This window comes from Belonocnema kinseyi, chromosome 3 (assembly GCF_010883055.1).
Source record: "Belonocnema kinseyi isolate 2016_QV_RU_SX_M_011 chromosome 3, B_treatae_v1, whole genome shotgun sequence".
Lineage (NCBI taxonomy): Eukaryota > Metazoa > Arthropoda > Insecta > Hymenoptera > Cynipidae > Belonocnema > Belonocnema kinseyi.
Genome location: NC_046659.1, coordinates 86,721,627 through 86,733,935, shown reverse-complemented (window position 1 = coordinate 86,733,935; position 12,309 = coordinate 86,721,627). Strand labels below are relative to the sequence as shown.

The 12,309-nt window shown below is 26.8% G+C and overlaps 1 protein-coding gene across 1 annotated transcript in view; it reads left to right on the top strand.

Annotated features, from left to right (window-relative positions):
* Positions 1 to 12,309, top strand: part of LOC117169596 (zwei Ig domain protein zig-8) — a 672,873-nt gene that overhangs the window by 275,602 nt on the left and 384,962 nt on the right. The gene's annotated exons all lie outside the window — the stretch shown is intronic.

Genomic DNA, 12,309 nt, shown 5'->3' with positions numbered 1-12,309 from the left:
CCCCTCCCCTCAAACTTTTACTACTTCGCCTCCCGGGAAAAAGTACGCCAGACGGACGGACAGCCGACCGAAACTGTAGGGGCTTCTGCTCGGGGCTATGGAACCCTAAAACGTAAAAAAGTGACAAAAAATTACTCATTTCTAAAGTAGTTTACAAAAATTAAGTTAATTCAAAGAATATGCATTAATAATGTGACCAATGTTTTTTAAATTTAAAAGAATTTTAAAAAATCTGATGAAATGTACAAAGACTCAGATGAATTTTAACCAATTCAGGATAAATGTATAAGACTTCAAAACAATTCTAAATTGTTTTAATTGAATTTTTGCTGAAAAAAGATCTACTTCGCCTAGCTGGGAATCGAATCATAGAACTTTCGATTGCCGGTCGGGTACTTTTCCCTCAAGCTACTAGAGAGATCGAAAGAAGAATCCTTTTTGAAAAATACAAGCACTATTTTTCTAGGTTTTACACATTCAAGTTTTTCAAGGAATCTGTATTTTCATCCAGGAATAATCGAAATTTGTAACGTCTTTTCAGACTAGATGGTTTTATAAATTAAAAATTGAATTAAAAAATTGAATTTAAAAATGTTGTATTCATAACACCATCTAGTCTAGAAAGTGTTTAAGAATTTATGTTATTCTCAGATAATAATACAAATTCCATGCAAACAATTCAAGTATAATTCAAAATAATTTAAACATATTGGAGAAAATGTCATTGACATCAATGAAATTGAATCGATTTTAGAAGAATTTAAAAGGAATTTAGAATAATTTGACAAACTTCATAGTGAATTAAAAAAAAAAACAAATGAAGCGAAAAAAGTTCAAGTGATTGGCAAAACAATATTTGAAAATCTTTGAAACTCTACAAAATCTCTAACTTATTTTGAAAATATTCTTTAATAAATAATAAAATATTTTAAAACTCTACAAAGTTATGTAAAATCTGATATTTCCTGAAATCTTCTAAAAGATTTTAAAACCTTGTCGGTCCTGTAAATTTTTTCTATATCTTTCGAAAATCTAAATTCTACGAAATTCTTTAAAACTGCATGAAAATTTATTTAAATTCAATTTTAATATAATTTTAATTTTAATACGTTAATTAATTTTATAAATAAAAAATTGTATTCTTTCAATTTAGAAATTTTATATTTTAGACGTTTTATAATATGGAAGTTTTCCAAATTCGTTAATAATATGACCTTCGGGAGTTTTATTATTCGGGAATTTTATAATTTAGAAAATGTATCATTCGAGAATTTTATTATATGGGAACTTTCCAATTCGAAAACCTTATTCTTCGAGAATTTTTTCATTCAGGAATTTCACTGTATCGAAAATTCTTTGAAATTCTTTAAAAAATATCTAAGATATTTCAAGGGATTCAAAAAGATTTAAAAAATTTATTTAATCTTTTTGAATCCCTTCAAATTACTGAAATCTATTAAAAATTTCTGGGAATCTTTCGAAATACCTTCAAATGTTTCAAATTCTTCAAAATTTTTTGATACTTTTGAAAGCTCTTGACAGTTCCTTAAAATTTTTAATAATACCCTCAAATCTTTTAAATTCGTTAGAATTACTTTAAATGACTGAAGTATATTACAAATTTATTGAAATCTTTGAAAATCTCCTATCACATCTCAATTATTTAGAAATATTTTGAAGTCCCTTAAAATTTTGACAGCGCTTCATAATTTGTTAACAATTTTAAAAAATGCTTTGAAATTTAAAAATCCTTGGAAATCCCATTAATATGTGGATTTCTGTTAAAATGTGAATGAATCTTTGAAAATACCGTATAATATTTTTAGAGAATTCAAGAAAATTCAGAAATAGATATAGATCTTAATTCATTGGCAATCGGGTAATTTACTGACAGAAAAGTGACCACAATGACTATGTCTTTAAAAATTGATTTAACAGAAAAAAGGTGACCAAAATTAACTGCTTGGCACTCTTCACTATTTTTATAAGTTACTTAAACGCTTCTTACAGAAGTTTACTGATTTTTGACATTTTTATTTGAGAATTCCTGACATTTCTCCAAATTCCATGTTTTCCGTGACCTGTGACCAGCCTGTTAAAAGAATTCAAAGTTTAATTTAGTTTCATTTAATTGAAAATTAAATTTAAAAATTCCTGCTTGCAGAATTTAATTATGAACGTGAATAAAATGCCTAAATACTTCATTAAAACTACATTTCGAGTATAATCCGAACTTTCTAAAATGTTTCTACACTATTCTCAATATTGCGCGTAAATTAATTAAAGAGTTGTGCCTTTTGTACCTGGAGACTTTTCTAGCCAAGCAAACCCTATTGTAAAGTCTTCCAATTAAAATTACTTTCGTCGAGGGGAAATTCAAGTATCTTTTTTAAGGATGATGGCAATATGATGAAAATGAACAAACGTGTAAAGGAAATAACGTAGTTAGTATAATTAGTGGTTCTGAATTTTACTTAGAAATGTTCACTTTTTTCTCAGAACTCTTATTTCCCATTGTCACTTTCAACAAAAGTATTTCCCGAATAGAAAAAAAGTAAAAAGAAGTATTTTGGAAAGCAGGTTTCTCGTGAATTTTTCAGAGTAAATGGCATTCTTGCCATTGAGAAGTCGATCTAGGTCACCGCTGAATTGGGAATTTCAAAACGCACAAATATGAATTCTGAGCCACCAACCACCTCAGCCAACTCGATGTCAGTTAAATTTAAACCGTTAAGGGACACATTATTAAAAAAAGTAAACTGAAAAGTTTTTTACGTCATCCGGAAATTGTATCTTAATGTCACCTCTATAAACTTTCATAATATTTTTACAATTCTCATTTATGGCATAGAACTCCATCTTAAGAATTACTGTCACTCATAATACAAATTAAGTAGCAAGAAAAGCCGTTATCTCCATGGAAAATTCGTTTGAATAAAATATGTTTTACTAGGGTGGTGCACAAATTTTTCTCATTGCGCAATTCTTATGTCACAAGTCACGAGCATTATAAATGGTTCTAAGAAAGCCCATTAGAAATTCCAAAAGAGCCATTAAGTAACATACAATTGCACTCTTAAACGCAAGCCTTACATTTTTCCTTTCAAACAACTATAGATCGAAAGTGGGCTGTGAAAACCTAACCTAGAAGGGATGGCTTTTACTGGCAATGCAATTCTATAAGCGGATAATTTGTCGCAATCGATAATGTCACTGATCCTAAAGAGGTTTTAAATTGACAGTCTAGAATTTCGTCTCTTTCTACTCTATTTCTGGTGAAAATCTTCTTTAAGATTTTTCCCTTAAAAACGGATTTTTACTTTCAAGCAAAAATATTATTTTTAGTGCTCATTAGGGATAATTTAAATCAGTGTTTGACACGTTATGAGTTAAAATTAATGGGTTTACATCGCCCTTACTACCTTCAAATTTTTAACTTGTTAAATTTACAGTTACTGAAAGAAAGTAACGCGTTACCTTAGCGTTACTTTTTAAATAACGTTTTTATTACGCCATTTTAAATTACGAAAAACTAACAAAAGTTTATTATTTTTTTTTATTAAATATGTTTTCTGTTAATAATTCTAGTTCATTTAAAAGTTAATCGTTCAAACGAAATATTTGAACAATCAGAATCGATCCTGCTATGCCGAACATTTTGAAACCTAATTTAAAATTTTTAATATTGCAAGAAATAGAGAAGGTGGGTCTTTAACAACATGTTTTTTGTTCTTCAAATATTAAAAATTGATAGAAAGGTTTTCTGAAAATCCCACCTTTTTATTTTATGCAATATTTTTATTTAAGTTTCTTTCTTTCTGATATTTTTCTAAAATTATAGTTTTGCTTATAAACGTTGCCAGGCGTTATAAAAAAGAGGAGTTTTTGTAAAAAAAATTTTATATGTGCAAACTTTTTAGTTAGAGTTTGTTTTTATCTATTCTTCGTTGTTTTCGAGAAAAATGAGATCATTATATTTAAGAAAAAAAAAATTCCCTGACCACAAAATATACTTACCCTGCATAAAAATTACAGGATGCATTCCTCATAGAAGACAAAATTGCAGAAAAATGTCTTATTTCAATTATTTTTATTTACTTTAAAATATTTATCTATTTATAAAGGAAAAAAATGATCTGTTGGCTTATTTCTTAAGTGAGAATTGATAAAATGATCAAAAATTTATTAAGGTTTAGAAAATACTTTCAAATAGGTAATTCATTATATTTGTTCTTCTTTTGGTTATTTTTTGGATTTACAATTATTATTTGGTACTATGTAAGTTTCGTAAACATACTTTTTTAATTTTACTCATAAGAAAAGGAAAAAGAAGCTGGATTGATACATATAAAAGTAATTAAAATTTTTAACAGATATAATTTTTTCCAGTTTTTGAATGTAAAAATGTTATCCTAACAGAAATGATAAGATATTCTCTGATTTCTAAATATTTTGAGTTTTTTTCTTCTTGTCAAGGAGAACGTTTGCACAGTGTTTTAAATATATGAGAATAATTAAGAAACTCAAAACATATAGCATTAAAAAAAATTGTATAATTTAAAATTACAGATATATGGATAAGAAATTCTAATAAACACAATTTTGAATCTTGAATATATAACTTTCTTCATCGACTTAGATCTACTTAAATATTTCGGTGAATTATAAGAAAATTCACGAAAATATTCGTAAAAATTTATCTCTTGGGAACAAATTGACCAAATAAATTTTTTTGCGACTGTAGTGCAATCTATACCATTACAAATTTCTTACAAAAACTTGAAACATTGATTAAATTACAAAATTAGAGTATATGAAAAAAAAATTATAAAAAAGGGTATCTTTGATTTTTTTCTTACTTTTGTTTAGATTTACAGTAATATGGTGAAGAATAATAGACGATTGAAATTTAAATACGAATTCTAACCAAACTTTTAGATTAGATTTTTAAATAGTAAATATTTTATGTTAAACTTTTAAAAAATTTACTGTGACTTCATTTTTTCTTCAAAATAAGACCATTTGAGTTTATAATTTTTGGAAAATGATGAAAAATAGTACAATAATTGTGTTTTATTTTAAGACAAATATTTCTGTCAAAAATGTATTTTTCACTGCATAGTATGTCAATCCCATCTAAAACCCTTTGTTTCCGATAGACTTATTTTTATTATCCAATAAATACCTTAAACTCCCCCAAAAAATTGTTAAAACACTTTTATGCCCAAATTAAAATGCATCTTAAAAAAAGAACATATTCTTTATAGATCGGATTTTTGTCACCAGATGGCGTATCGCCGTTTAAACAGTTCTATTACCTGTGAATTTTTCTTTAGCTGTACATTACAAATATCTTGGGCTAAGACTAGCAGATCGAAACCCGTTTTTCCATTGACAAAAACCTATTGCACTACGATAGTGAACAACATAACAGCGAAACTCAATTATTAATAAATATTATCAAATATTAATAATAATAATTTTTAAATAATGAAAAAGCTGGTTCAGCTTTTTTTTAAATTTTTTTTCCATTTCAATGTTGGGTATTTTGATGAAATAAGCCAGTGGCCTATAATAATTTATTCACATGGCCCAGCGAAGCAAAAATAATATTCCAAATTTATTCAACTGCTACTAATCCTTACGAAGACGAAGAAACGTTATTATCGGGGGAATTTAAGCAAAAGTTTTCTGTAATAGAGATCCTGAATACTCCTTCTGGAATCCTCATTGCTGAAATTGGTATGGATGCATTTTCATTAGTTGGCGAACCAAATATAAGCGCGGAAATAGATAGGAATACACTTATCAGTTATCACCACGTGGGATTTGCGAAAACAGGTCAGCATATCAAAACCTTCATCCACTTTGCATAGAAGTGGCCCACTCCTTTTATCACAAAATTGTTCTCTCCTAAAAAAAGACATGAATATTAATGAACGACGGAAAATATCAATTAATTTAAATAAAATCTTATTAGGAGATTAGCCAAATTATCAGCTATGAAATATTATCATTATGTTTTAAAGTTTATATCAATATAACTCTTCTTAGATTTTAGAAAAACTTTAAACATATTTTTAATGATTTTAGAAGTATGGACAAAGAAGCAGAAAAATTAAAGAGAAAATTGTTTCATTTTAAAGTATTTTAGAAAAAATTAGGAAAAATTCAAGTTAGTTCAAAACGTATTTACAACTTTTAGAAGTTTAAAAGACATTTGAAAATATATAAAATTCTTTAATATTTCACAAAATTATTTTAATTTTTCCTATTTCATTTTCAATTCGGCAAAATAACAAAAATTTCCTTAAAGTCTTCTATATTTTCTTTTACAGTTCTGGAAATGTTTGGAAATTATTTCAAATTTTTTTTTAATATTCCCTCAAAATTAATTGTTTTTAAATAAAAACTCACAATTTTCCCAGAAATTTTAAGAAGATTTTTTCATTTTCCTAAGACCTTTCAAAATTCTTAAAAAGCTTCTAAACTTTACGTTCGAAATCTTCAAAAATCAACATTTTATTGTAAACTTTTGGAATTCTTTTCAAATATGAAATTATTTTAAAACTTTTTTAAATGCTTTGAAATCTTGTTACATAATATTTTCTTAAAACGTCCAAATATCTCTTAAATTTAATGGTTTTTTTTTAATTAGCATGCTTACAAAAATATCAAATTTTTAGTAATCTTTATCAATTTCTTCTTAAAATTTATTTTCCAAAATGAAAAATCATTAAAAATTGGCACTGACTAATCTTATGATAAATTCTGTAACAGTAGACAATTGTTCAAAATTCTTACAATAATCAAAAGAAAAAATGTCATTCTATTAAAAGCTTTCAAAATTCGGAAAAACGTATTTTTCCGAAATATTGAACAATTTATATTTTGTTTACAATTTTGTGTAACTCTTTTCGAATTTTAAATAACTTTTTAATCTTTTTAAAATATCTAAATATCTTTATAAATTATTCGAATTTTTCCTCAACTTTTTGCAAAATTTTGCACAAACTTCTAAACCTCCTGAATGTTTTTTCCAGATCCTTTTCTGACAATTTGGAATTCTTTTAAAATGTTTCAACATCCATTTTAAATATTCTTTTTAAATTATTTTTTCGAAATAAAGAACATTTTATAATTTTTTCTCCGAATTTTAAGAAAATTTTGTTATTCTTTCAAGGCATTTCGAAATTTTTAAAAGCTTCTAAACTTTTATTTCAAAATCTTCAAATTTGAACATTTTATCTAACTTTTTTTTTTAAATCTTTAAAGTTCTATATTACTGTCTACATCCTTTTTCAATATTTTCAAAACCTAGATTTTTTAAAATATTTTAAAATCTTCTGAAGATTTAAATTGTGTTTAAATATTTAGAAAATCTAAATATTTTTTCAAATAATTTTTTTTTTCAAAAAAATTTAATGCATGTAAAATAAGAAAAAAGATCTTAAAATCAGTTATTACTGGCACTTACAATGTATGCACTATGAAAATTAATCTATTCTAAACTTCATCTATTATTTCATTTTTCTGAGCTATTCAAAAGCATAAAAAAAGCTTAAAAATTATAGTGTGGTAGCCAAATGTTCTGTGCATAATTATTTTCGATCATTATAAAATCATTTACAATGAAAATTTTCTCTTTTATCAACAAAGCTTACCAACATTTAGAAATAAACTTTATCATGAAATGACATTACAAATTTCGAAAGTTTAAATTGCAAAATTGATTCAAAATTTGCAAAATTGATGGCGCGAAATTTATAATACTTCATTAACTTTTTTATTTATAAAACAATTATATATGCGAGAGCTGAAAACTACAAATTTTTAAGAAAAAGAGCATTATTTCCCTGAAAAATATTTTCTAAATAACTCCGTATTTTAATTTTTTAACAAAAAAACTGAATCTTTTAATTCACTCCTCTTCTACATTTTTGTTAAATAAAAAATTAAAGATCTCCTTATGGCGTTATTTATTAAAAATATATGCAATGAATAATTTAAATTGAAACAGAAATAAAATTAATTAAATATATTTATTAAATTTTATATAAAAGCAGACTAAGTGAGAGTTTTCAATTATCTTTCATTTATTTTCGTGATTAATTGTTTTTTCAGTGTAAAACAAACTTGACTCCCGATTGGAAATATTGAAATGCAGTACAACGTTCAGGTACAGAATCTCGTTATTTTGAGGCTTCGTGGCTGGATGTGTTCAATTGTAAAAGCGTTAATAGAGTTATTAGTGACATAGGATATGCTATCCTCTTCCCTGAAATCGTGTATAGCTATGTGTATGTGTATGTGCGAGTTCAATCGACAGATTTGTAATAAACAACCCGATAAAATTAACGGTCACAGCCGGATTAGACTTACCGTGTGTACAGGCAACACCGTGCGTTCAGCAAACCAGTTGGCCCTATATAATTATACCCTTATCACAATAATCGAATCTGCTCACGGATTGAAATAGATTATATCTCTCGAGCCATTCTGCACCCTCTGCACAATATTTTGTATGAAAAACACGATACTCGGGAACACATAAACATGGAAGGTTTACCTACGATAAAACTTTTGCCAGACTGGAGCAGTAGATTAGGGTCATATTTCAACTTTCGTATCATAGGATAGGTTAAAAACACCTTCGGAAAGCACAAAACTTTGGGAATCGAGAATAAGTAAATTTATAAAAATTTTAAATCTTTACAACATATTCCGTGTGGCTGTAAGGCTTTAGTTTGAACACTGCCTGAGTCTTCCCTGATCAATTTTCCGTTTTGTCTATAATTAAAAAACAAGTTGAGCCAGGAATAATAATTTCTATTGTTGATTAACGTAAATTAGAGCTAGATAAGGTAAGAAAAAAAATGGTTTTGATTTTATAATTTTTTCAAAGAATGGTCCAGACATAATTTTGTTCTATTTTTAATTATATTATAGAAAATTTTTTCTTACATAGTTGAATGAAACAAATATTTTTTAACAACAATGGTGACGAACTAAGTAACCAACTTTAATAAAGTTGCGTAAGGACTGTAGGTAAAATTAAGTTAAAATTATAACCCAGTAATAATTTTTCCAATCATTTAATTCAGCATTTCTATATATCCCTTCAACATCTTCTTATTTCTGTGAAAGATTGAAAATATAATTTTTAGTCGCTGTGAAAAGTCGATTTTAAAAATTCATGAAATATTTATCTTAAAATTTTTGTTAGATTTTAACGGAATTGGCTAACTTCTTACATTAATATTTGCCGACCCGTATTCAGATACAAAATATTTCAGGTGCATGTTTTTATTTTTTATTTGAAATGAAAATTGTTTTTTTTTATCACAATTTACAGCCGAAACTGCTCGAATTTTAGGTAACTGAAAGTTTGAGATTGTCATCTTCCAAAACAATTTTCTTGATACTGGATTGAAATTTTTTAATCAGGCATTCGTGGCCTCAATCGAGCAATACTTTAGCTCGGAAGTGGACTTTTGTTTCATCCTTAGATAGTAATTTTGATTTGCTACCATTCTTTTTCGCTCCACTGAAAAATTCCCATTTTTTTGTTTAACTACTTCTGTGCTGCCACCTTTCAAGAAATGTTTAAATAAAAAAAAAACGATTTAAAAATTTAAAAATGTTCAAGAATTTTTGTCGTATTATTATAATATTCTTAGAAAATTTTTCAATAGTCAAGGAATAATCAGGGTATTTTTGTATGAAGTTTGGTGACCAGCCTTATACAACATTTGTTAGTAATTTATTTGTCTGGTATTTCTGCTTGTATTAATTCTTTTTTGCAGTTGCATCGCATCATCTCTTTCTGGTTAAAAGTTCATCTATTTCGTTGAAAACTTATCTATTTTGTTGAAAGTTAATTTTTTCTTGGTATAAAATTACATTTTTAAACTAAAAATGGAACTTTTTCATTTGATCTTTTTAAAATTAATTTTTACATATTTGTTCAAAAATTTGACATTCCTATTTTTTGTTGATAATTTATGTTTTTTTGTGAAAAATTCAACTACTCGTTTCGAAATTTGTCTTTTTGGTTCTAAAATTCATCACTTTCCCTTAGAAATTTCATCTTTCCAGCTAAAAATATAGACTATTCTATTTTTTATGAGAATTTATCTTCAGAGGTTAAAAATTCAACATTTTTGTTGAAAATTCAAATATTTGGTGGAAAATTCAACTCGTACGTTGAAATGCAACTGTTCTTGGATTCTGTTTAATCTTTTCGATTTCAACCATTCGATTAAAAAATTATCTTGGTAGGATTAGAAATTAACAATTTTGTTAAAAATTCAAATATTTTGTGGAAAATTTATATATTTTTTCCTTAAACCCCCCTAAAAAAAATTTTAAGAAATTGTATCCAACTTTTCAATTTTTATTTTAGGAAGATTAATTTTAAACTAAAATGATGATTTTTCATGATTGATTTTTCAGGCAAATAAATTACTGACAATAATTTTAGATAAGGATGAAAGCCAAGCTTTTGTAATCAAACAATTTTAGGTTATAATTTCAAAATTAAAAATTTATAAATGAACCTTAACAGTTATTTGTATTTTTAATTAGTATTTTCCTTAAAATTATTTGGCTCCTTAATCACGAAAGTAGGATGCAAATTCAAGTAGAGTACAGTCCTCTTAGGGAATCTCTGTATAATTACGCTAATAAGTTACGAAAGGATTTTATCTTACTTCACTGCGGCAACTTTCTATGCTACTGGTGAGACATTAGTGAAATTCAAGCTAAAGCAATGACAAAGGATTCATTCGCCAAAGGCTATGTTCCGAGATTGTGCCTCTTTACCTTAGCTCAACTCCCTTACTGTCTATCTTTTGCTATTCCATCTCCAGAAGCCAATTTACTTACTCATAGATTCCGTTTAACTTCCTGATTCAACAGCGAGCACTTTATACAAACTACAAACCTTCCGAAATTTTCACAAACTCACTGTTACCCTTACTGGGCTTGTAGATTTATAATATTATTCTACATTAATCATGTGCTGGCTTATAAACCTTTTTAAAAATAAAGCTATTTCATTACCATGTTCGAAATACGTGAGGAGGTGTCACAAAATTATTAATTAAATTCTAACACATTCTGTACCGTTTTCCACGTTTTTGAAACAATTTTTCTCGTTATTCGAATTTCCTAATTTAAAACTTCAAAGTTAAGATTACAGTCTAAAGTATTCAATAAACAACTGCAAAAAACGTTTGTACAACTGAAAAGTAGAAGCCAGAAGAACTGAATAGTTTTTATTTCCAGGTCCCAAAAGGAAGCTTTGTTACTATGGAAATTTTCAAACCTAATTTTTGTAATATACCTTGACACAATTTCGACTACAATACTCTAAAAATGAGGGTTTTCAAAAATACCCGTGCGTACGTGTGTATCAACAATACTTTCTTGTTGATAACTCCAAAAAGATTTGAGTTAGGATGAAGAAATTGGGAGTGTTGCAGTCCTAAATAAAGTTAATTATTGATTCAGTTTAAGGACGGATCAAATAAGAATATTTTTTTGGCGTTTATATTTATCTTAAAAATCGTTTAAGCTGTGAGGTATTTGCAATTTTTAATTTATTTAAGGTAAAAAATGTGATACTTACATTTAAATGAAAAACATCTTTTTTTAATAAAAAAGTTTGAAGATGATTTATTAAACATCTTTAAAATGACTAAAAGTTGATATAATTCGATAAAACGTTTCTAGCTATCTCCATACAAAAATGTTCATCTTTAACTAATTTTGAAATTTTCAATCTTTCGTTCATTTAAAAATTTTCCCTTAAATATTGGAAAAGTAGCAACATAATTATTACCAAGTTTGTTTATTTTATGCCGATGAATAGATTAATGCATCAAAAATTAATCTGTGACAAATGAAGTTGTGATGTGCACACATTTTTTCATTTTTCTATCGTTTCTAAAAGAATAACGGTTTTCGTTTTGCACATATAGGAATATTATTAGTACTAAATTTGTTAAACTTTCATGAGAGAATAAATTCTTCCCGAATAAAAATGCTTCGACTTGAGTTTGACTTGAATTGCACCCAATCAAGACATGCTGAATTCGAAAAGTTAGACTTGAGCATGTCTCAGTTTTGAGACGGAGCCAGACTTCAATTTATTTCTTGGAGACAAGTTTTTATGTCTTGAAGGCATAAATTTATCTCTTGAGTCGTATTTTTATGACTTCAACACGTGCGGTTTATAACTTCGAGCGTATACCTGCCCTAACAAAAAGGTTATTTCTAACAGTCATAAAAGCTAATCTTTGTTAA